Below are 6,363 nucleotides of genomic sequence, written 5' to 3' on the forward strand. Positions count from 1 at the left end.
CCACCTAAAGGCTTCATAATATCTCCAAACAGCCCCACCCACTGCCTATGGGAGGCATTTCTCATGTATGTATAAGTGTATATTCATATACATATATGTGTGTGCATGTATTACCATATGATGTATGGACTTGACCTAAGGGTTAATATTTATATCGAGATTCAATGAAAAGAACTCATGTTTGGCAAAATCTAGGTATTAAGGGATATTGAGACTATTTGACAAATGACCACCAGTGAAACATAATTTATGAATTATTTTGATGTTGTGGATACTAACATGCTTATTTATTTTTTTTGGCAGAGTGTGGTTGGAATACCACTGCCTATAAGCAAGGGTTGATACAAAACAAGTGTTGCTCATAATCACAAGAAAAATAACAGGTAACATCAGTTTAAGAATGGCACAGACTTGAGCCATAAGGAAGGGCTGCCTGGAGTGACAACAGCTTCTGGATTATTCTGTTGAGTCTTGTGCTGTCCTCTGTAGCTGAAGGGAATGGAGTTAATAAGATTCTCACTTACTTTTCCTGTCTCTGTATACTTGGACAAGTCATACTGCTTAATCAATACCTACTTTTAATTGTACTGGGTACAAAGATGGTCAAATCACAGATATGATCTTCCTTCATGGTAAAATTATATGGTACTGATTTCTTACTAGTACTACCTCTTACATCAGAATTATGCAAAGTTAGAACTAGTGATTCTTAGTCAATTAGCTCATGTGGAGAATTGTGAGTGGTGGAAAACAAAAAGAAACACATAAACATTTTAAAAAGAATAAGTGAACACTTATTCTTTTAATAAGTTAATAAGAATTAAACACAGGTTTACAAAAAGATTACTTATACTCAAGGATTTTTTTCACTGCAATTTATAGAGACCTAAGAAATTAGTTTATGATTGTAAGTAATCCATAACTGTTTGTATTCAGAAAAATAATTAAGGATTTGGAGACACAACAGATATAGATATTTGGAAGAAGAATATGAGCTTGGTTTAGAAAACAATAATTCCTGAATCTCTTTTTATATTTGGAGAGCATGGGTGATGTTTGATGTTTCTGAATAAAGAGAGTCCATGGTTCCTCAGCATTTCAAGAAGAATTAGGTGCTAATATGGTGTTTTAGCATCAATTAGGAGGACCCAAGATTAGATGAACCAAAGGAAAAAGGAAAATGTGTGAACAGAAGGAATGAAAAAATAATTACACATATGTATATGTATACACAAATTCACACATACATATACACTTGCACATGTGTCTTTATATCTGAAACAAGACACACACACACAAAGATAAGGTGTGAGGTCTAAAGTTAAGAAAGTATATTTGTTCTTTCCAGGGAGGAAATTAGAACAAATTTTGTTGGGTATTTGATTCTCCTGAGAGTTTTCTGTCCTCCTTAATTAATCATTTGTTTATGAGGAGAAAGCTCATACTAGCCATAGTTTGCAATACACCCACAGTGTGCTCTTTACAAACTAGAGGATAAAGGGAACCCAAAACTTGTCAAGAACAAAGAGTCTTACTTTAAGTTACCATTTAAGATATCAACCTTTAAAATTAATAAGAAGACAGGTTTATTATTTGCAACAAACTTTCACAGTGTGATACTTCATAGCATAAAAACAATAAAAATATTGTGTTCATTACTAAAGGTCACTGTAAGGAAACACTTCTATGTATCACCTCTGTGGATTATGCCTGTAGTCTCTCTCTCTCTTCCTCCCTCCCTCCTTCCCTCCCTCCCTCCCTCCCTCCCTCCCTCCCTCCCTCTCTCTCTCTCTCTCTCTCTCCCTCCCTCTCTCTCTCTCACCCTCCCTCCCTCCCTCTCCCCCCCCCGTGTGTGTGTGTGTATGTGTTGGGGGTGATGTTCACATAATGCAGAGTAAGTGTGCAGAGATCAGAGAACAATCTCAGGTGTCAGCTTTCAAGCTCCACCTTGTTTGAATCAAGATTTTCTTGTTTCCTAAAACATATATCATGGATTTCTTAGAATTCTTTGTCTTCTGTCTCCTATCTTTCTCTATGGATGTGAAGATTAAAATTATAACCTACTTAATAACCAATAATCCCATGGGCCATTGGGATCCAAACTGAAGTCTAAATTTTATGCTACACACTTGCACCATCTCCTTAGTGCCTAATTTTGTGGATTTTCATGCCTAGGTTCCCCCACTGAGAGCTGGGAAGAATTCTTCTATGCAAGAAGCACTGTTTCTGGAAATAATTCGTAGTAGTGATGGGAACTTAATTATTTGGAGTACTCATTTGGTTTTTGTACATTCTTGATTTTCCCTAGTTACATGATGTCATCAAAACTTTCATTTCCTCCCTTGGTTCTCCTCTCCCATCTAAAATGTATTCCGAGGGATAATTTGTTTTTTATGTTCCTTGGTAGAAATGTCTACTTAACCAATGCAACTATTTCTGTAATCACTACAACACACTCCCAGTTGTTAGGGGAAAGAAAACCTGTTCATGAGGCTGGAGAGATGGTTTAATGGTCATGAATGCTCCCTTTGTTCCCACATGGCATTGATTTAGGCTTGGTGCCACAGTTAGGCCCCTCAATATCTCTGGGATATCTAGTGACCTCTTCTGGCCTCCACTGTTACCTGCATACAGATGGAATATACAGATAATCACATGCACACACATGCACACACACACACACACACACACACACACACACACACACACACACACATGAACACACATGCATATAAAAGGAAAACTAAAATTATTGAATACACTGGACATTGAATATGCCTATCAGCCTTTGTACAAGACAGGTTAGCATAAATTTTTTCTTTAGAAACTTTCTCCATTATAGGTACTATGTGCAAGCTTCTATACAATCCATAAATGTCTGACAGTATCTTGTAATTGACTCATTTCCAAACACATAAAACCATGATGCTCAAGCCAATATAATGAACATGGGAACTTAATGAAGTAAACTGTAAGATGCTGATGCTAGTTCAAAGGAAAATTTAAAGCACCTGGTATTCATGGGGAATTTAATAGAGGAATGTTAGAAAAAAAAACAATTGAATTTTATATGAAGTGATTTAAAGTTCTAGAATAAAAAAAAATTGCAACATTTGAGCTGTTCCTTTCTACCAGGCAAAAGATAATTGCAGTTTTGGTGCTTAAACTTTGCTGGAAGTAAACTTTGACATCCAGACAATTCAAGTAATCCACTTAAGGACAGGTCAATAAGACTAGCATCTAGCTTGTTCTCATAGAAAACCCTATATTATCCTATCATTTTTTCCATGATTCAAAACTTTTGATGAACCTTGGAATCTACTTAACATGCCAGTAACATTTCTTTTGCAGTTTATCTACTTTTGTAAAACCTTTCAGGGGAATCACATTCTCAAAGTCCTATAAAAATTTAGTTTTCCCAAATAGCATATTAAGTTCTGATTATTTTCTAGAGGAAGAAAAATAGCAAAAAAAACTTTGTAACATTTTATTTTTGTAAAACATGTTTGTTATTATAAAATATTTATACTTTTAATTAGGTAGTGTTTCATATGTGTGTGCATAGAAAAAAGTTAAAAATACATATTAGATTATATATTTGGAAATACATTTGAATATATATTTAGAAATATATGTCAATATATATGGAAACATTACCTAAGATACAAATATATGTATATATGTATGTATGTGTGCATGTCTTATATAATGTGTGTATAATATATATTGTCTAATACACAGTTCCTCACTGAACTTGTAATTAGGCTGGTGGTCAACAAGCCCCAGAAATTCTTCTGGTTTTGTTTCATCTGTCTCCTAATAAAGCGTAATAGAGTTACAAGCATGTTTTTAAATTGTGATGGAATCTGAATTCAGGTATGAAAATGTGTTAAGCTACACCGTTTCCTAGTGAAGCATCTTTCCAGGACAATCTTCAATTCATCCTCTGATTATTTTGGCGTCACAAGGACCAGAGAAGCTTCATTGTTGTTCTGGAGGCATTTTATGGACAAGTTAGTACTTCTGTTTTGATTTTCTGCACTCTGTCACTTGTAGTTTTCTGCTACAGTCTAGTCTGGTCTAGTTTATTTGATCTGAGTTCCACTTAGAGAGGAGTGTTGAATTTTTCATTTAGGAACAAAAATTTCCCAACAGTGATACAATGCCTTCTGCAATCAATGTATTTCTTATTTTATGTGTTTGAGCCAGGCAGCAACGTGAGGTTTATTTTGCCCACAGTGACAGACTCTGGAAAAGTGATCATGAAGAAATGGCCCTGAGAGGATTTTAACAGGAGTCAGAATTATTTTGTGACTATAAATTTTATAGTAATGAATATGTCTTTGTTACTGATCTTTCAATATTCAATTTCAAAAGATATTGTGGTGGTACATGCCAGTAAAATCAGCAGTTGGAAGGTAGGTGCTGGCTTATTAGGAATACAAATGGCTCTTTGGCTATAGGACAGATTCAAGCCCATCCTGTATGTTGTCTCAAAAAGTTAGTAAAGGGGCAGGGTTCTTTGTGGCATGATGGCTCAGTCTTTACAAATACTTGCATTAAGCTTGATCTGTTTGATCCCCAGGTCCCTCATGATGGAAGGCATGAACTTATCTTCATATACATGCCAGAGCATGTGGACAGGGCAACAGCAATCACACAAGAGATGAAGACATGTAACAATATCTTTCTAATAATCCTTCATCATGCCATGCACTTCTGTTGTGTAGCAGTTTCTTTTGAGACTGAGACATTGCACTCTGCAGGGAAGTATCTTAAATCAGAGGGCAAGCCACTTCCAATAGACTCACAAAGGCTCTGAAATCTACTGAATGCACCAGGTCCCTCCAAATAAGCAACATCAGTCAAGCTGCAAAGAAGACTCAGAGGCCAGCTGGTAGAAATTAGCTGAAGTGCCTTCTTAGATGAGCCTAGTCACTTGGGAAGAACATCCTCCATCCTAAGGTGCTACCTGTACTTCAGGTTTCCAGTTTCTGTGCTTATCTTTGGCCTGAGCCCTATGCTGCTCATTTCTAGCCATTCTTCTCAATTCTATGACTAAGTGAAACCTTCTCTTGTTGTGAGTCTACAGATCTGCTACACAAGGCCAAAGACAAGCACAGTCACATGTGCCTCCATATCATTCTGGAACTAAGACCAAGCAAAGAAAAGGGAGAGCTTTAGAGTTGCCATCCTGAGGGCAAAATGTTGTCATGTGGTATTCTTGGATCATTAATCTTGGACTCTGTAGCTATTTAGAGATACACTACACCTTCTGCACATGCTAAGTTTCATTGGGCATTTAAAAGCTGCTGAGTTAGGGAGAGTTGGTTTTCCGTAAGGGGGTGACCTCCTGGTGGTCATACACTCAATGTCAAGCACTGTACCAGGAGTATTTCGACAGCACAAATTGGACTTTATGGTATGAATTAAAAACAAATGTAAGAGAAATTGAAGTTGAGTGGTTTGGAAATTGGGTATATCTGAGAAGAGTTGGGGGAGGGGATTGATATGTTCAAAATATTTTGTATCGAATTTTCAAAAAATTAATACAAGTACTCTAAAATTGAAAATGAAAACCACTCACACTAACTACATTTTGCCACCTTAATATTTTATTTCTAAAGCATGGAATAAGATTACAAAACTCAAAATATTACTTTCTGAGGACTTGGCATTATTAGGTAGTATGGAATTTAAACTATTAAAAAAACACACACAAACTAAAGGCCCCAAGTGCTCCAACCATACATCCCCCACTTGAATTATCCCTGCTAATGCGTAGCAGAATCAATGGAGAGATATTTGGGAAAATTGTGAGAGCATTAAAATCATTGATTACATTGAACCAGTGAGCATCTTTCCAGAACTCTTTCAAGTATCATTAAATATCTTTCAACTCCTCTTTTAGATGCATTGAACATTTTTACTTCAATGTGACATTGACATTGTTCAGCTACAGAGTTCACCATCAGAACTACCCAACTGAGTCACAAAATAAATTTCCAAAAACCACCCAAGGTTTTAGTAAATTTGTAATTTTGTGTGAGGCTGCATTCATAGCTACATTCAACCTTGTATAGCCCTGGGGCTGCTGGTAGGACATATTTGCTTGACAAGTCTGTTAAATAACACTGATAAACTAATGATATGGCTTGTTTACATCTCAGGCTTCCAGATTTCCAAAATCAAAAACTGACTCCTAGCATTCTAAATCCAATATCACCAAAATCCAAGAATATCTCATTACTGCTAGATTAGGTGCAATCTAGTGGTAGCATTTATTCTGGCTGCATGTGAAAAGAGTGACGTGTTACCTGGAATCAGAAAACTTTGTGTCAGTCTTTTAGCCCTTCTCCAGTA

Source organism: Micromys minutus, assembly GCF_963924665.1.
Source record: "Micromys minutus genome assembly, chromosome: 18".
NCBI lineage: Eukaryota > Metazoa > Chordata > Mammalia > Rodentia > Muridae > Micromys > Micromys minutus.